Here is a 21528-nt window from a genome sequence, read left to right on the forward strand (position 1 = left end):
AGAGTTACTAGTATTGACCTAAGGGGAAGTAGGATATATTAAAATAATAATAGATTAGTTATATGTATAACTGAGTTAATTATATTGAAATAATTTGAATTGTACAAATATGATTTTGTTTTGATTAATTGATGGCCTTGCCACCATGTAAAATAAAACCAATAAAAAATTTTGTTGGAAAAAAAAAAAAAAAAAAAAAAACTGTAGTCAGATATTGGGACTATAACTAGCAGCTCTGTAACTCCATGAAGTTGACTGCCTTTCATGAGTATATTTAGTTATCCTGAAAGATTCAGGAGGCCAGCTTGTTACCAAAACAGCAGTAACAAAGAGAAATTTGGCACAGAAATTAGACTTGATTGCTGCTTTACCAAAAAATTTAATGTGGTTGAGCCTTATAATAAATATCTCAGGAACTGATTGCACAATTTCCATGAGGCTTAAAACCTGATACTAACAGGTCTCTGTTTCTTATAACAATTTCTAAAAAAATATAGCAGCTGGAATGTGGTTATTCCATAAAAAAAGTTAAAAACCACATTTCAGATGGTTCAAAATAAAGAGAAGCTTACTGGTGGTTCAGTTCAACTGGGGTAGATGCAGATTTTGGCAATCTTAAAACTGTGAAAGTCTTTAAGTTTTTAATATATAAAACATGGTGTATAATTTTTCATAATTTGTGTAGCTACCTAAATATAATTTAGTTACCTTGTGCATAAATCCTGAGTAGGAATCAAAAGTGGTAATTTTTTTTCATTGCCAATTTTTGTCTTCATGGAATATGAAGGTTAAACATACATTCATACATACAATGATGAAAACAGACGTGTGTGTGCAAAGCATGCTCATGCATTATTATATTATTTACGCTTTTATGCTACAGTATTTCATAAACATTGGATTCTTCTTTATATTGTCTAATGGATTCTTCTTAGCTATAAATTCTGAATTAATAAATGTACAAAGGCTTATGAAGACAACTTTTAATTTTGTAATTAAATCTAAATGTAACTGAAAACAAAACCTAAGAAAACAGAACATGGAGATGCTAGCTGGAGATGAGCCCAAGTGGAGGAGAATAAAAGGTTTCAGGGAAGTAGCATAGATAATACTAGACTCCATGAAGTGAAAGTCTAAGATTTTGGTCTAAGGTCATGTAGCAGCTGCTTCTCTACAGCTGATTGTTTACACCAGGGGTGTCAAACTGCCGGCCCGTGGGCCGGACACGTCACATGGAAGCCGTGCCCACTCCATTGCTGTCAATGGCAAAACTGGCAAGATACGTTGTGCGACGTCACGTGACATCGCGAGTTTGACATGCCTGATTTACACCTTAGGCAAAATATTGATAGCTTTTTGTAATTAATCATGGACTAATATCTATTTACTATGCTTTGAAGGTCAGCCTTCCATAGCATAATAACCTTGCAGATGTTTTAGATATAAAACTGTCAGAATTCCCAGCCAATATTAGAATTCTTAGCATGGTAGTCTGAATGCTCAAAGACACTCAGAGACAAAGAATAACAGAGTTGGAAGGTACCTTGGAGATCTTCTAGTCCAATCTCCTGCTTGAGCAGGAGACCCTACACCATTTTAGACAAATGATTGTTCAGTCCCTTCTTAAAAGCCTCCAGTGTTGGAGCATTCACAACTTCTGGAGGCAGGTTGTTCCACTGATTGATTGTTCTTACTGTCAGGAAATTTCTCCTTAGTTCAAGGTTGTTTCTCTCTTTGTTCAGTTTCCATCCATTGCTTCTAGTCTTGCCTTCTGGTGCTTTGGAAAATAGGTTGACCTCCCCTCTTTTTTGTGTCAGCCCCTCAAATATTGGAACACTGTTATCATGTCACTCCTAACTGGACTGAAAAAGGATGACATCTAACATATTGTATGGCCTGAATGCAGGCATTCCATATGAGTTTATAACAGCCCCAATAGATCATCTTAAAAAAAGAAATATAAACCATTGAACAATATATATTTCTCTAAGTTAATACTTGTGCAGCAAAAGTAGAATATACTGAACATTATACAATCATAATATAATTTGTGTATATCTGTTGGTTCTACATGAGTAACAAAGCATTTCAATTAATTAAATGATAACGCTATTATTAAATAAAGAGAGGTACTTTATCTCCCTGAAGAACACACATAGAATTATCCATCAGACAGAAATAATAAAATAGAAAAGTCCTGAATACATATCTTTAAATCCTATTGAAGTTAACTGTGTTCAGGAAGTTGATTGATCAGTAGGGTATGTTTTAATAGCAATCATTGGTTGAAATAAAATCTCTAATCCCATACAGTGAACCAGAATCACAGCCTTTGAAAAAGTATGTGAATGGTTTATGATATCACTGAGCATGGGACTGAGTAAAAGAATTATTATACAGCACTGGAAAGTGAAATCTACACTTGATTTGCATCAATGAATTGTTGGTATATGTTGTCTGACTTTTTTGACAATGGAGCAAGAAAAATGATTTTTGAACAATATAGTCAACTTTATAATCCTTTTTGTAGCATAATTTCCCAAGACTTTAATCCCTTTTATTATTTTTATTATGGTTATTAATTTTGATTTTACATTGTGTTTGTAATACTGTGGTATATATGTATTTTTCTTAAACTAGTTTGTTTAGTTTGTATTAAAATTTGTTAAAAACAGAAGAAAATAATTATTAATATAAACAAGCACTGATTTTCTTTTTAAAATGACAATTATCTCAGTGTCATAAGTCACTTAGTTCTCTTTAAAATATTATATTCACATTTGTCTCTATTATTTATTATATATCTGTACCCCAAAATTTGTAATAGGATCCTTGGATCCTAAGTATCTCCATCATCACTTAACCCAAAACACTATACATTAAAGCTACTGAGTGATGAAACAGCATGCAGATGGGTTTGTTCTGCTATTCATAATTTACATCTTCTTTCTGCCAAACGCTGTACATGAAGATTGGTCTTCTACAGCCAGCAGAAACTGGGTAGAGGCCAATGGTTAACCAAATATAGCTGAATTATTACCTCTAAGACAGTGGTTCTCAACCTGTGGGTCGGGACCCCATTTGGGGTCGATCGACCATTTCATGGGGGTCGCCAAGCAAGGCTGTCCGCCATTTTTTTTGTCTGCCATTTTTTCCCCCCTTTTCCGGCGGGTGCCTTACCTCCCTTGGGCTGGGCCAGCTGGTGGTCGGCCTGCTCCATCTCTGCTGCTTGCCAGCTACGCCTCGGCCGGCGCAGGGGGCAGAACCACGCATGCGCGGTGCTCCCGGGCAGGGAAAGTCCTCGACTTACGACCGGTTGGGTAGTCCTCGACGTACGACCGGTTTACTCCTCGACTTACGACCGGTTGGGGTTGCGGCATTAAAAAGGTTGAGAACCACTGCTCTAAGAGTTAGCTACATAACCATATTCATTTGACTGATACTGGCTTTATTCTTTACAAATATACATTTCTTATATATAATTCTTTTTGGAGAATGTTGCCCTGGAGAAATTCAGAGATCCAGTTTCTCTGCCTGCAAATTAGAAGGAGAATTTTGAAATATTATTTGTGTGCACTTTCTCTAAAACCATTATGGTCATGTGACCATTTTGTATACCTACTCTATTTATGCATGGGATATTTACGGTACATCATTTTCAGGTTATAACAAAAATGCCAAAATTAAAAGTGAATGCTTGTCTAGTCCTGAACATCATTAAATCTTGAACACATATTAACCTTGTCTTGAGAAATTAACATTAGCCAGTGGAGTAGCTGCATATTACCATTTATTTGCAGAGGAATGCAAATAAACAGTGTGGTCTGCCGTAGTTTCTGAAGTCTTTGTCAAAATCTAGCTGTGCTGCATTTCAAGCCATACAAAGACAAGTCAGCTATTGATTCAGAAATGTTATTACCCTGAGTTAGGTTGGGACTTGGCGAAGACAGTATAGGTAAGCTATAACCCTTCTTCATAGTAAATATGTAATTTCCCCAGTGATCCACCGGGTAATAACAAAAAAGTTATATGTAGTTCACATTGTTTCTGCTCTTTGGGGTTTAATATTGGTCACAGTAAAAGTGATTTTCATGGATCATGCAATAAATATGCCACCCAGAGTCATCTAATGAGATGGGCAATTATATACATTTGACTGCAATAAACAAACAAACAAACAAAAAATAAATCTGCGTTAAACTCTATGCTGGCTGTTTGTGAAGAATTGAGACAAGACTTCTGATTAGATGCTGTTTTCATTAAATCTCTTTCGTTCTATTGAGATCCTATAGAAGTTATTAACAATATTTAAAAGTTTTCTAAATGCACTTCCTTCTAATTTTTTAATAGCAAGATGGTGTTAAAACACCAAAATACTAAGGGAAGCCAATGAACCAATGAAAACGGATAGCACTGTTTGTTTGAGACATTATTTTAAACTCTTGCTTTATGTATTTGCAAAGTAAAGATTCCTTGGTGGTAGGAAACCAGCTTAGCAGATGGTTGCATTCACATTGTTGCTATTTACCACTTGAGACATTTAACTGTAATCATGATCATTGTAGTGAAACATATACGTTGGACTGTCTTGTTGTATAGAATGAGGATTCACTTTATTCTCCTGGTTTTGTATGAAGCTAAAGGTAAGTAATGGGTGTCTCTCCATTTAACAATATTTTCATTAAAGTGATTGTTGATAGCTAAAGTTAATGGCCATAATAGACAAGAAGACTGGCGTACAGTATTTCAGTATCCCCGTGCTGGTGTTCTTCTTAGTCTGTTGAATATGCATGCTGGGCAATGCTTTCTTACTATAGTTCCTCAGCGAAAGGATATATTAGTTTTTGCCCAAATAAAAGCTAGTACTTCTTTTTTAAAAAAAACTCATCTCATAATTATAATTATATAAGAAGGTTTAATATTGAAATGAATCTGGCTACAAGAAATGAATTAGCATGGGAGTCTACTTGAAGGACTTTAACTACCCTGACATCAATTCGAAGACAAACTCTGCACCAAGTGGAAGATCAAACAGATTCCTTGCAAACCTAGCAGACAACTTTGTCTCCCAAAAAGTAGAGAAGGGAACTAGGGGATTAGCCATTTTGGATCTAATTCTCACTAACAGAGATGAAATGATAGAAGGTGTTGAAGCCACAGGAACCTTGGAAGGAAGTAATCATGCAATATTGGAATTCAACATTATGGAAGTACAAGCAATAGAACACAGTCAAACTAGAGTCTTGGACTTTAAGAGAGTTAATTTCAATAAACTTAGAGAGGGCTTAAGGATTCCATGGATGAGAATCCTCAAGGTGAAAACAACACAAGAAGCTTGGGAAATTTTGAAAAGTGAGATAATAAAAGCCCAGTCTAGCACAAAACCAACAAAGAGGAAAAATAACAACTCTCAAAAGAAACCGGCATACAGACCTATCAAAAACCAAATGTACAGGTATAGTATAGGGGGTACCTTGTTCAATAGTAGTAACTGTGAGAGGGAGCTCGGAGTCCTAATGGACAATCACTTAAATATGAGCCAGCAGTGTGCTGCAGCTGCCAAAAAGGCCAACACAGTGCTAGGCTGCATTAACAGAGGGATAGAATCAAGATCACGTGAAGTATTAATACCACTCTACCACAGTTGGAATACTGCATCCAGTTTTGGTCACCACGATGTAAAAAAGATGTTGAGACTCTAGAAAGAGTACAGAGAAGAGCAACAAAGATGATTAGGGGACTGGAGGCTAAAGCATTGTTGTTGTTGTTGTTGTTGTTGTTGTTATTATTATTACCACCAAGTTCCTGTTTCTTTGAATAAAATTCATGCAATTACAAGCTGCTTTTCAACAGAAAACAAAGACTGTTTTTATTTTCATGTTTATCCTTAATTAAATGAAAAAAGTCAAAGTTCCCTAGAATAAAATTTTTGAGATTCTCTTTCTCTGTCTGGATGGAACACGCAATAGTAAACAGCTATGCTTTATTTTATTACACATTATATGAGTAATAATAATAATTGCCAAAAGATAATCTCTCAGTGTATTTTTTAAAAAAAGACAGCAGAGTAATATAATGTTCACATTTTTCAGGGCTCAAATCTCATTGTTTGGGACTTTATCCATCTATTAAAAATTAGGGATTTAAATGTCTAAAAGTTATGTTAATATACATAAATATACAAATGCAGATTTTGTAATGAAATATGTTATTCATTGAAAATATTTAAATATAATTTTAGCATTTTTTTTTTTAAAAAGTGGATTATTTTGGAAACAGAATAGAAGATCATACTGTATTCAAAGTTATATGGGTCTGAAATAGGTGAACCATTTTAAATTCCCTTAAACTTATATGAAAGAAGAGATTTTTAGCTGGTGATTTACTTACTGTGTCAGAATATTTAATAAACACTACCATTTATTTTGCAACTATATATAATACTACTTGAATAAAATCAATACTCTCATTTCAAAGTAGACCTACCGTATATTATGGATCATGACTATTTTGGCCTTCAATGATAATGAACTGTTTTCTCATTTGGATGGAAATTCACTTCCCTGAATCTCTTCCCATCAATAAAATGCAATCCAATGCCCCTAAGAAGGTATGGAGAAGTGTTTCTCAATCTTGCAATGTAAAGAATTCCCAGAATTCTCCAGTTAGCCTGCTGGTTAGGGAATTCTGAGAGTTGAAGTCAAGACACCTTTAAGTTGCTTTAAGTTGCTAAAAAGTAGGCTCTCATTCCAGAGTGTTAGAGACTTGGTATTTGAGAAGGAGAGCAGAGTTGGGGAAAAGATTAAAGGATATTCAAATATTGAAAGATAATGCCTTCGTGCCTCCCAGCAGCATGAATATTGTTAACCTAAAACATAAAATTACATTTTAAAAAAACTTAGGGACAAAAAGACATACACATATGATTTTCTATCCTCAATTCCATATTGGGTCTGTTCTCAGCACAACATTAAAAATGCTTCAGCTCTAAAATCAGATTGCTCCCACTGAGAGAACTGGTTTGGCCTCCATGTTTCCCAAATGGAAATATCCATAGTATATTTAGTAGCTTGTACTGATGTTAGGCAATGCAGATGGCTCATATTTTTTTTTTCTAGGTATGCAACTGAACCAGAAATATTTCTATCTAGCCTCAAGTGGGTGTGTGAGTCAGTTCTAACAGAAGTAATAAATGCACTGAATTTAGCAGAGTAATATTCATAGCAAAACAATGCCAAAATCAAGATGCAATCTGTTCATCGGCTATACTATCTTTAAAATGGGCTATCTTGTTTATGCCTATGTTTGTGTATAATATATGGATTATTAGGTCAATGAAGTCCTCTTTGAAACTGAAACCGCATGTTCCTGGATCCCTATTATGACACTGATTATGTTATAATAGCTATGGATTTTCTAGTGTTAAGCATACCCAGTGCTTTTTTTGTAAAAAAAAAAAAAAAGGTGTCGGAATTCACACATGTCATACAACCCGCCTTGCCTACCCTACAAGGTTCTATCCAAAAAAGGTGCCAGAACTCCGTTCTGGGCATTCTATGACAAAAAAAACCCCTGCGCATACCCACTTTCTTTAATATTAACATAAATCTTCCTCACTCTAAATTTGTTCAAATCAAATCAATGCAATACAAAAAATAGCAAGTAAAAAGCTATCATTAACAATAGTTTCAACAGAAATTGTTCTATATATTTAATATTGTTAGGATGGTGAGAATATATATAGAAATATCACCAGAGTTATATTAAATTTATTTTTTGTTCTTTATTCCAAGCCTCAAGAAATACAATATTGTTTCTCCAACTGTGTTTCATTTCATATAATTGTTGATTTGGTTATGCTTCAGCTTTATATACTTTTTCTTATTTTGACTTTTAAGCTTGACTATGGTTGTCCCTTAACCACAGTATTAATTCTATAAATTGCTAGACATACAATTAAACAAGTGAAAAATATGGATTGGAGAAATGGTTAGCCAGGTCACAGAGACAGAGGAAAGAAACCCATTCCTCAACTAGTACTACATTAAAGGAACAGTAATAGAAAACCATACTCTCATGGGTTACATGTTGCCATGGACACTCTCCATTGTGTCTACCACTCTTGACTTTTTTTAAAAGAAATAATCCTTTTAATTAAAAACAAACCAATCCTCAGTACGTTGTGGCATTTGCACAGTAATGCATTATCCTCCAACAAAATATTTGTTCAAAAGAATTCTTCCAGGCATTAGTCATCCTTAGAAAATACACGGGTGCCTGCACCCCAAAGATTTTTTTAAGAAAATATAGAAATCAGTCTAAAAAGAAAAGTGGCGAAATAGCAGGAACTTCCTGTAGAGATAGAGAGAGCAAAGTGATCAGGTTGCCCTATGCAAAACGCCTTTCTTCAAATCTCTCAAAATTGTAAATGACAAGCAAAGCAATGTTTGCTTCTCCTTGACTCCAGAAATACTATGTGGAGGATGGGAAGCTTCTAAATTGCAAGCTTCTAATTGCAGGGTTCTTGTTACCTATCATTCAGCCTGATGAAACGTTTGCTTGTGTCTTTTTAATTAGACTCAAAGGAACTTCTGATAGTCATCTGTAAACTATGCAGTGTTTTGTAGCTTTGGCAGCACATTGCCATTATGGGAAAGTCAAACTCATGTTGTGATGATTATAAAAAGGACTGGAAAACTAATCAACTTGGACAGGAGAAAAACAAACCATCACCCTTTCTGATTAGAGCATTGCTGTCAAGACTATTTATAGAATCCAGATTATGATTTTTTTCAAAAGAAGCAGCCTGCACTGAATGCCCACTCCAGCCTTCCCTAATCTGATAATTTCCATGTGGGTTGTATTTAATACTTCTAGTTAGCATAGTCAAATATATTCTGGAATTTGTATTCCCAATAATTCTGAAGAATGCTTTGTTGGCAAAGACTGTTCTTTTATGTAGTGACATCTATAACCTTGAGGGAGTTACATGCACTCATAACATAGCATTTGTCCAATTCCATTGTGGTACTGTGATTCCAAGTGTTCCTTTAAATGATTTAGAGGAGAGGTTGGTGACTCAATAAAAAATATTTCCATCAAAAGATAAAAAGTTATGCCATCATATTATTTTATACAGGCTTCTCATATGTCTATTCATCTGACGTTCAGTTTTATGGTTGAAATAACTGAAACATAGTGACTCTAGTATCTATTTCTAGGCTAGTATTTCTTTTTCATAAAATGCAAATATTCAGAGATTAGAGGACTAGAATGGGACAACGAATGTTCAGAAAAAAACCATGAAGAAGTTTAACATGGATTTAGTTACCTAATTGTTTTTACACTGGCATATGCTAATATTTATGCAATTTATCATTCAAAATAATTTGCCTAGAGGTTCAAACCAAAGATGTGTTATCCCGCCCAACAGATGTGTTGCAACTTTCACAATCTAAGCTATCTCAAATGATCTGAACATGAACATTTTTTTCCTCCAGTCCAGAAAACCAAATAACATAATAGTATTTACTGTTTCCAAATAAGAAATGTGGGCTTCTTTCTAGATCTTGTAGTAATCAATAGTTTAGACCAGACTGGCTGGGGAATTCTAGGAGCTGAAATCCACAAGTTAAGTTGTAAAGGTTGGACACACAAAGTTGGTTTAGATCAGTGGTTCTCAACCTGTGGGTCGGGACCCCATTTGGGGTCGATCGACCATTTCACGGGGGTCGCCAAGCAAGGCTGTCTGCCATTTTTTTTGTCCGCCATTTTTTTTGTCTGCCATTTTTTTCCCCTTTTCCGGCGGGTGCCTTACCTCCCTTGGGCTGGGCCAGCTGGTGGTCGGCCTGCTCCGTCTCTGCCGCTTGCCAGCTATGCCTCAGCCGGCGCAGGGGGCGGAACCACGCATGCGCGGCGCTCCCGGGCAGGGAAAGTCCTCGACTTACGACCGGTTGGGTAGTCCTTGACTTACGACCAGTTGAGTCCTCGACTTACGACCGGTTTAGTCCTCGACCTACGACCGGTTTAGTCCTCAACTTACGACCGGTTGGGGTCGCGGCATTAAAAAGGTTGAGAACCACTGGTTTAGATGGTGGAAAGGGAAGCATCCAGGGTTAGGGTAGGAAGGGAGGAATATTCTCTCCTTTTCTGAAGTCTTTAAAATGCTCATGCCAGTAACTAACTCCAAGGTCACATTGTTTGCCATCTTCAGTTTACTCAGTTTCTATGCTGTGCCAAATAATGCAAACTTTGTTTCATTAATATTTAAGAGTAATTTAGATTGTTCCAGATGAATTTAAAGTTCATTTAAATCACTATGAAGATAATATTAGCATTTTTCTCTGCATAATCTACTACCATAAATGATTGAGATGTCTGCATATAAATGGAAAGCTAAATATGATAATGCACTATAACGTTTATCAATAGAGAATGACAAATGCAACTGATTTAAAACTAGTTCTCTCAAGACTCATCTATGCAACTTCTGGTGATAAAATGTATTGTTTAATCACAAGTATTTTAAACAAAAACATAACACATATGGATAAATGGAAATTTTAATCCCTACAATAAGGGATACCTGAGTGGCAATAATATGGTTCTCCAAACAAGTTCTGAAGATAAATGGCACATGAAATATTTGAGGAAACCTCCACAACAGATAGGTTGATGGTAAAATATGAGGGCAATTCGGAAATAAACCTCCATTTGGTAATTAATGACAAACATTTGCAGATACAGAATTTTTATTATACACATTAGAAAACTACAACATTACATTACTTTTTGACATAATCGCCATTCAAATTGAGGCACTTGTCATAACATCTTACAAGATTTGAAATTCCTTAATAGTAGTCGCTCGGCACCAAATCTGGGGTATACGGGTGGTGGTGGTGATCAAAAACATCCCAATGGAACTGCTTCAAAAGTTCTTGGGTGCGTCTAGCGGTGTCCAGGCGAGCATTATCATGAACCAACACCACACCGGAATTCAGCATTCCCCGACACTTGTTATGGATGGCTCATCTGAGTTTTCATAACGTTTCACAGTAGACTTCTGAACTGATGGTCGAACCATGCTACATGAACTTCACTAGCAATACTCCTTTGGCATCTTCACATTTGGCAGGATTTTCTATGCCAATATATATATATTGCTAATACATACACACACATACAGTATACATATACAGGCCTTTTTCTTAAAAAAAATAATTATAATCTTTTGGTTGCTGTTTTGGAGGCAAGCAGCAAACTATTGTAGCTGTCTCTCCAACATGGAGCTTCATACTCTTTTTGTTCCAGAAATGGCAGTTTCAGCAGCATAATAATCCAAAAGGGCATATTTTTAATGTGCTGCTTGTGCATAGTTATTTTCTCAATTACTTTTTTTTAACTGCTTCTTATACATAGGCATCTGACACAATCATCATACCAATGCTATGACTTACCTAAGTCAGACATGAGAGGATATAATTGCAGCATTCGAGTAATAGTGCCATCATTTTGTGTTCTCCCTGTTTGTTAGAGATGCCACTGTCCCCCTATTAAGAAAACTTTTCCATATTAATGTGGCAGATTTATAACCAGGTACAGATATAAATCTGCAACTGAAGGAGAGAAGTGTAGACTGATTTTAATCTCTAACCCTTACCGTCTAGTTTAGAGGGTACTCTGAAGCAATACTGTATGATCTTAAATTGTACATCCTTTACCCAATCCCTGCATAAATTCTCCTTTCCTTTTGCTCAAGCATTCAGCATCTTTGTGGATTTATAATTTTTGTTTGTATCATGAATGACTCTGATTGTGTGGATGACTTTTTATTCTAACAGTGGTTTTAGACAGTTACCTTTCATTTAGAAGGAGATATTTCCATTTTGTTAAAACTCAACACATAAATGTCCTTTCTGAATGTCACACATCTAAAAGAGATGCCTTATGCCCGCATTATTTTATATACGCATTGAGTGTTTTTGCACATGCATGAGCACAAAGGATGGAGTAGTGTCCTTGTATTCCTTAGAAGAATTATGAGAAAGGCTAAACTCTTTTTTTAAAACAAGGATTTGTGTAATTGATGTTACGGTAAAGAGGCAGTAAACAGTAACAAATGACTGTTTCTATTGTGCTATATAAAATACAGAATGAAAGATACTAAAACAAATAGTTTAGAAGCAAACAATGAATGATAAATTTGAAATAGTAAACAGTAAATATTTTTTCTTTTGTTCAATCATTCACATTTTTTGGAGATTGCCTGTATAAGTCCCTGCAGTTTTCTTGGCAAGGTTCTTTTTAAGAAGTGATTTGCCATTCCCGTCTGCCTAGGGCTGACAAAGCGTGACCTAGATCACCTAGCTAGTTTCATGTTCAAGGTGGAACTAGAACTCACGATCTCCCAGTTTCTAGCCTGATGCCTTGATAACTACACCAAACTAGCTTTCATTTTTAATGCACCGTACTCATTATACTATTATTATCATCCTAAATCAATCCACTTCGGGATGAAAGGCTCTTCATTAAAAGTTATGTACAGTAATCTACCATGTTGATCCAGTGCAAGTTGGTAGGTAGAGGTTTCTTATACATAATCTCTAGCATGGTGGCTTTTGCTGAGGATGAAATAGTTTGATAAGCAGCAGTTTGAGGAAGGTTCTATTAAGTACTTTATAAAATTTAACTATTCTAGAATGTGCTAAAAATAAGAAATACTTTGAAAAAAATGGGAATGGTTAACAGCATTACCTAAAAGAAACATGGCTAGCATAATTACTATTAAACACATGTGTTAGAAAAGAAAGTGCTCAGCCATAGGACTCAAGTAAACATAGCTTCGGCTTGTGTTTGCCTTATCATGTAACCACAACTTGTTTTTATTTCAAGTTGTCTACAACAGGTGCCACATAAATGCATTTGGTACCTTCAACAGCTGTGACTGGGCTGCAGTGAGATTCCAAATCTTCAGAAGTTATACAAAACGTCTGTCTCAGATGGCTAAGAGCAATTCCAGAATCTAAAACATCTACTTGCCCTGATGTTAAATTGGGCGATGATTGATACCCATTTGTAACTTAATATGACAGGGCTTGGAGGGATAGGTAGAAATAGGGTTGCCAGGTCTGCTTCCAAAAAATAGCGGACAAGCGGGGTGTGTGTGTGTGTGTTAAGTAGTAAAATGTAGACTGTACAGCTTTAGATTACGTACCATTTCATCATAAAGCTTTTGAATAAAAAAAATGTCCACTATTTTGTGAAAAAAAATAGTGAACATAATGTGAAAAAAGTGGACTGTCCACTCAAATAGTGGACACCTGGCAACCCTAGGTAGAAAGAAGGGATATTTGGGACTTGGCTTTTGTAATTCCAGCAGATTTAAAAAGAAATAGCTACAGAATTTGCTGTGCAGCTGATAAGCAAACACAAATGTAATTTTGATTGCTACACTAAGAGAATTTGATTATGTACCCTTCACACAGCGTTACTAGCTAACTAATGTGTTTTTGAGTCAAGAATAAAATATAGCCTTCAGTTTCTTTTTCTTTTTCTGAGATGGAAAATCCAAAAAGAAAAATGGTAAATCTACATTTTATTGATTTTGTTTTGCAATCTTGCTTTTAATATAAATGGATATGGTTGCATGTAATCCACAATAATAAAACAATTTCAGCATCAGATGTAAGTGGCTTTACATGAAGCATTTTTAAAGCTACATTTTTAATTACACTATGCTAGGAATACACAAAAGCACTATAGCAGGCTTTGCATGCCAAATCACAGGTCACACTTGTGGATAGGACTAACGTATTTGGAGAGAGGTTCAAATGACAAGGGGTGGGATGGATGTCTTAAGGTTCAAGTCTTTGTAAGGTTAATGTCACCTAGTTTGCTTCTGATTTAAAAAATGAGAAAAAGGGTGAAATATTTGGCCTCCTCTTTTGTGATAATGCTCTGGGCCCACATACCGTAAATGATTGGCTACAGATAGAATGAGTCACAATTTTGGTAACCTGTCCCATGGCTATATGGTTGAAAATAAGTCTGGGACTTTTCTTTGTACAATCTTATGTCTTTGAGTAATTTTCAGTAAACAATGGTTAAACAACTGTTGGCATAAGTCCATCATTATCTTATGAAAATGAATAGAATTGAAATGTGAACATGCCTCATTTAATACTATATTATTTTCATAATGACTGATGATGGTGGTAAATAGAGTTTCTTAATTTGTGGTTCCATTTTCTTTTTTTCCCTCTTGCAAAAAAGCAATTTATTTCTTACACCAAGGAATTTTACTAATTAACTTTGTAAAATTGAATGATTTACAAAGATTGTGTATAATGATAAAGCCAATTATTTTAATCCAAAATTTGTTTAAGAAACTATAACCTGCTATGCACATTATTAGTCATAGTTCATAAAAAAAACCCACAATACGATAAGGCATAAATCATGAATTACAAAGAAGAACTTTTTAACAAAATGACATAGTTCACACGCAATATTAAACAATATGAATGAATTCTTATAATGCACAACCATATATACTGTACAGTTCTATAAATTTGATAAATAAAATGTAACTTATATATATAGCGTATAGGTAACGTAAGCAGACTTATGACCAATTGTTGCGCTTGATTTTACTATCTTTTTTATCACAGTTGTTAAGCAAATCACCGCAATTATTAAGTGATTCACGCTGTTGTTAAGTGAATCCTACTTCCTCATTGACGTTGCTGTCTGAGAAATTGCAAATAGGAATCACATGACCCTGGGATGATCACACATGACCCTGGGATGATCACATGACCCTGGGATGTTGCAACCATTGTAAATATATGCTGGTTGCCATGCACTGGAATTTTGATCACATGAATGTGGACTGTGATGTTTGTAAGTGGTCCTAAGTCACTTTTTCCAATGCTGTTGAAACTTTAAATGGTTGCTAAATGAAGGATTGTAAGTCAAGGGTTAGGCTACCTATATGTGTCTTATGTTAATAGTCTGTGGTTCCATTACCCTGATTATTAGAATGTGTCTTTCAACTTTTAGACAAAGATGAAAGCATAATAATTTTGTCTAAAGCATGACAAATATCACCAGAGCCATCTGTGTCATTTATTTTATAGCTCAGTCTCTAGAATTAATTATGTGCTGTACAATATAGGCTTATTATTAAAGGTCCTCCAAGATTTATTTACAGCATGACATTCAAAGGGAACAAATTTCATATTAGTAAAACCAGAACAAATATTTTATTGAGCCATGTTTCTCAATCTTGGTAACTTTAAGATGTGTGGATTTCAAATCCCAGAATTCCCAACCCATGGGAGTTGAAGTCCACGCATCTTTAAATTGCTAAGGTTGAGAAACAGTGTTATAGAGAAATATCTCTGCACTGCAGTAGATCCAAACTTGTCCTCTTCTTTTCCTGTGAAAAAGAGAAGCATCAAAGTTTAATTTAAAAATAAGAACAGGTTGTTTGAATTAAAGGTGAAAACATTGAAGTTTATATTCAGAGTCCATCAAATGAATGAATGAATATAAGTGTGGATGTGATGTTTATGGAGATTTTCAATTATCCACGTCACGGTTGTCCCAATGGTGCATTTCCAAAAGATAACTGGGCTTTCCTGGTATTTTTTTTCTTTGAAAACATTTCGCTTCTCATCTAAGAAGCTTCTTCAGTTCATGTTCAGTTTAAACTCCAGTTCAAACTTCAGTTCAAACTCCATTTGCCTTTGGAAAAGCACCTTTGGGTGTGTACGATGTATACATAGTGATATATATGGCACAACTTTAACAAACTGGCTGATTAAATTAGACACGGTGAAATTACAGTATACACTCAGCCATAGAAAAATGTAACGTATGCAGTTATACAGCAATTCATAGTTATGCATGGCACTTGATTCTTTCCACCTGAAGACTACACTGAGATCTAGGCAGGAAACTAAGTAACCTTTAATGTTAAATATAATAGATAGCCCGCACAGAGATTAAGCTGCTAACAATTTGATGAATGTGATGTGTGATACATATATATATATATATATATAAATATAAAATGCATTACATTCATCACATTCTTGTTCTAAGAATAAAAAGACTGGGTGCAGTTTCAATTATAAATAGTATTTTGAAGGGGGTTATATTTTAATTCATTCCACACAGTCAGAAGTGTTCATATTTACAGTGATTTACAGAATATATTACATGTTTCCAACATTCTTTTGATGTGGCATTTTAAACAGGAACCTGGGCTTTGTAATTTTCTCCTTTATACTTTTGCCATCTTAATTGTTTTCAGTTAAGTTTAAGATGTTGATATGAAATGAAGTTGCATGTAAATAATAAAACATAGATGTTATGTGTATTCATAAATATGCATTCATTTTAAGTTTCCTTCCATACAATTTCTATCCTAATAACATGTTAAAGGCAGTATACCAATTAACACAAACTTGGGATTAAGCTTCATGACTATCCAAGGTATTATTAGTTTAGCCCTGAAGTCATGCCTTCATTCCAGATGTGGAAATGCATTTATTTGTATGTCCAATCAATTTAGACACCATCACACACAAGATTTTAAAACTAAATAGCTATAAAATACAAACCCAAAGCATATGAATAGACTGAATATCTTAAGACAGTTCAAGTAACTTAAAATACCCAACCAAGCAAAAAATGTTTGAAACTTTAATATCATTTCAAAGTGGACACCAGTCACATTTCCATTTTTCTAAAGATATGGTAGAACATACAGTATATCTAAAGATATCTAAAGATTTTTGTTCCTTAATTTTCACATAGGTAGAAGAGACTCTGAGAAGGATCAACTTTCCATGAAAAGCCCAAGATAACAGAATAACAGAATAATAGAGGTGGAAGGGACCTTGGAGATCTTCTAGCCCAACCCTCTCTCAGGCAGGAAACCCTGTAACATTTCAGACAAATGGTTGTTTAATATCTTCTTAAAAACTCCCAGTGTTGGAGCAGCCACAACTTTTGGATTAATTGATGAATTGTTCTGTCAGGAAATTTCTCCTTAGTTCTAGGTTGCTTCTCTCCTTGATTAGTTTCCATCCATTGCTTCTTGTCCTACCTTCAAGATGTAATATAAGTCTTTTTTGAATTTTAACACTGAATTGTATCACTTGGCTCCAAAAGCAAATGAGCCATAATAATGGAGCATACTGTGTACTTTACTTAATCAACGATTCTAGAGTCTAATGCTGGGAAAGATTGAGGGCAATAGAAGAAGGGGATGACAGAGAATGAGGTAGCTGGATGGAGTCACTGAAGCAGTAGGAGTGAGCTTAAATGGACTCCAGAAGATGGTAGAGGACAGGAAGACCTGGAGGAACATTATCCATGGGGTCGCGATGGGTCGGACACGACTTCGCAACTAACAACAACAAATAATGACATTATTTTTTTCTGACTGTGGGAACTTATCTGGATAACATCACCACAAGCTGGTGGGGAGGGGAATAGCGAAGGATTTATGTAGGATAAAAAAAAACACAGCACTACAGAATTATAAAATGTTATTTCCTTTTTTTTAACTACTATGCAAAATAGAATCTTTTGAACTGCCAGACATGTCGTCCACTTATCCAGTTGAAATACAGCCTTTAATTTCAAAAACATATACTTTAGAAAATTATGCGTTTGAGCTCCTGCTAGGTAGTAGAAAATAGCTGCAGATAAATCTGAAAGCATTGGGGACCAGGAACATATCTTCCTTTTTGATCTCCATGGAAGAGAAAAAGGAGCTCATATTAGAAATGCAATATTAAGAAGGATTTTCCCTAGTTGCTACTGTTCCCTTCACAGCTGAGGAGTTGAAGACAGAAAGGAAGAAGCTCTATGGACAGACTTAGCCATAGGTTCAACTGGGAAAATGTGACCATCCTAGACCAAGCCAAATCCAAAAACACTAGGGAATTTCTAGAAGCCTGGTACTCTGACAAATTAACCATCAATAGACACATAGATATAAACAATATTTATATACTTTGCAAAAGAGTCTATCAACAAGCTAAAAATGGAACAAAAAGACCAAAATAGCTCCCCACCAACAGTCAGCACCTAGATGAGCATAGATTAACTCCAAGATTAACATCAAACCAACAATCAATACCCCAATCAAGACACTACCAAACAAGCCAACAGTAAACAGCCCAACCAAAGAACCTCTAAGACCACCCGAAGGCAAGCCACTAGGATGTAAACTGAGAGCAAACTCCATTCCTTATTAGCACTGATGATGTTACCTAGTTTGGGTAATGAAATGTCTGCAAGAAAACAATCAAGTTCAGAGAGCCGCAAGGACCCATATTTCAACCTAGAGTTACAAATATTCTCCTTTATAAGAAGCCCTTCCTTCCACACCATACCTTGTCCTACTAGGCTGCTGTGCTGAAGTGGATTTTCCAGGAATGGGGGCAATCAGAAACTTGAATAATATGGAATAGCAACTGATATGACCCATCTGAAAAGCAGTATCTAGAACACTAATTTAAAAAAGAAGTAAACATCAAGAAGGGAGACGGGATCTTTCAAATGTTACTGGATGACATTGTTCCTCATGGAGGACATGAAAGGAGCTTCCCTGAAGAATGTGTGCTGTTAACACATTCAGGCATCCCCTTGACAACAGCTTATCGCTGGCTAATCCTTTCAATCCACAAGCATGCAAAGCGTAGAATTGTGATGCTTCTGACACAAAATGTACAAAAAGGAACTAGGAGATCAGCCATATTGGACTTAATTCTTACTAACATATATGAAACATTAGAAGGTGTTGAAGCTACAGGAACCTTGGGGGGGAGTTATCATGCAATATTGGAATTCAACATTATGCAAACACAAGCAATAGAACAAAGTCAAACTAGAGTCTTGGACTTTAAGAGAGCTAATTTCAATAATCTTAGAGAGCTTGGGAAGGATTCCATGGATGAGAATTCTCAAGGTGAAAACAACACAAGAAGCTTGGGAAACTTTGAAAAGTGAGATTATAAAAGTACAGTCTAGCACAATAGCAACAAAGAAGAAAAATAACAGCTCTCAAAAGAAACCAGCATGGCTGCATAAAGAACTCTCTGATAAATTAAAAGACAAAAAGGACAAGTATAAAAAGTGGAAAGAGGGGCACATACTAAGGCAGAATATCAGCAAATAACCCGAGCCTGCAAAGATGAAGTGAGGAAAGCTAAGGCTCAGAATAAAATAAGACTTGCAACAAAAGTCACAAATAACAAAAAAAGCTTCTTTAAATATGTAAAAAGAAAAAAGTCAAGGAAATGATTGGTCCATTAGTGGGAGAAAGTGGCAAGAAGGTGACAAGCAACAGGGAGAAAGCAGAATCATTTAACTTGTGTTTTTTTTGCATCTGTCTTTATACAAAGGGAAAAAAATAGTCCAACCTATCAAAAACAGTACCATAAAAACAGATTAGAAACACAAGTTAAAATAGGCAAGAAAATGATGAGGACCTATTCATTCTAGACGAGTTCAGATCACCAGGACCAGATGGATTACACCCCAAGGTTCTGAAGGAACTGGCAGATGTGATCTCAGAACCACTGAACTATATCTTTCAAAGATCCTGGAGCACTTGGGAACTACCAGAGGACTGGAGAAGAGCTGATGTAGTTCCCATCTTCAAAAAGGGGGAAAAATAGATCCAGGAAATACAGACCTCTCAGCCTGACCTCAATACCTGGGAAGATTCTGGAAAAGGTAATCAAGCAATAAATCAGTAAATGCCTAGAGGCAAACAAAGTCATAACCAAAAGCCAACATGTGTTTGTCAAAAACAGATCGTGCCAGACAAATCTTATTGCACTCTATGACAAAGTGACAAAATTAGTGGACCAGAGGATATAATTTACTTGGACCTCAGTAAGGCATTTGATAAAGTAGACCACAACCTACTACTTGATAAGATAGAAAAATGTGGGTTAGACAGCATCACCACTAGTTGGCTGACCAACTGCATTCAACGTGTAGTCCTCAATGGAATTGCATCTACATGCAGTATGCAGTCTGCAGTGGAGTACGTAGTACCCCAGGCTGTGTTTTAGGCCCAGTACTCTTCAACATCTTCATCAATGATTTGGATGAACTCATCAAATCTGCAGACGACACAACCTGGCAGGAATAGCCAACACTTCAGAAGATAGGCTTAAGATACAGAAGGATACAGACTTGAACATTGGGCGCTATCTAACAAAATGAAATCCAATGGTGAAAAAAGTAAGGTTCTACATTTAGGCAAGAAAAACCAAATGCACAGGTACAGTACAGGTGGTACCTTGCTCAATAGTAGTAACTGTGAGAGGGATCTCGGAGTCCTAGTGGACAATCACTTAAATATGAGCCAGCAGTGTGCTGCAGCTGCCAAAAAAGCCAACACAGTGCTAGGCTGCATTAACAGAGGGATAGAATCAAGATCACGTGAAGTGTTAATACTACTTTATAACGCCTTGATAAGGCCACACTTAGAATACTGCATCCAGTTTTGCTCGCCACGATGTAAAACAGATGTTGAAACTCTAGAAAAAGTGCAGAGAAGAGCAACAAAGATGATTAGGGGACTGGAGGCTAAAACATATAAACAACAATTGCTGGAATTGGGTATTTCTAGTTTAATGAAGAGAAGGACGAGGGGTGACATGGTAGCAATGTTCCACTATCTCAGGAGATGTCACAAAGAAGAGAGAGTTTAGTTATTCTCCAAAGCGCTTGAAGGCAGGACAAGAAGCAATAGATGGAAACTAAGAAGAGAAGCAACTTAGAATGAAGGAGAAATTTCCTGACAGTTAAAACAATTGATCAGTGGAACAACCTGCCTCCAGAAGTTGTGAATGCTCCAGCCCTGGAAGTTTTTAAGAAGAGATTGAACAACCATGAAATGTTCCTTCCAATTCTGTTATTCTGAATAAACAAACATTGTTCCTCATCAGTATCTTCACTGGATAGGAATTATAGTTCAGTAACATTTGTAGGGCAAATTTTTTCCAGCCTCTGATATATGAACCATGGGTCAAACCTATTATTAAGTAGGCTGAAGTAATCTGCCTCATTTGGCAAATTGGAGCACCCTTGGCTGCGACTGATGGAGATAGTAACCCATCACATGTGGAAGACACCAAATTGAGAATGGCTGAACTGGACCAAATTTTTCTCCGAGTCTAAATTTGTGACATTCAATTCTCTTATACCAAATCAGGTCTGATGACAAATATGACACCTTTTCATCATATTGTTTTTAATAAGCTCCTCTTAAGCTGAACGAAATCCTCCCCAATTCATTGCCCTTTTAACATAGGAAGAGCTAAAGGTTTTCCTTCCAGTGCCTTGTCCAGCCTGAAAATCTTTTGTTTTACCAAAATGTTAATTTAAATTGTGGTTGGATGATTACTCCATTCTTATATATTAATTATTATTGTATTATTAAAATTAGGGTTTTTGCTAGAGATTTCTCTTCAGTGGCAGCCCTGACAG

The sequence above is a fragment of the Protobothrops mucrosquamatus genome, unplaced genomic scaffold (assembly GCF_001527695.2).
Source record: "Protobothrops mucrosquamatus isolate PMUCROS unplaced genomic scaffold, P.Mucros_1.0 scaffold_201, whole genome shotgun sequence".
Lineage (NCBI taxonomy): Eukaryota > Metazoa > Chordata > Lepidosauria > Squamata > Viperidae > Protobothrops > Protobothrops mucrosquamatus.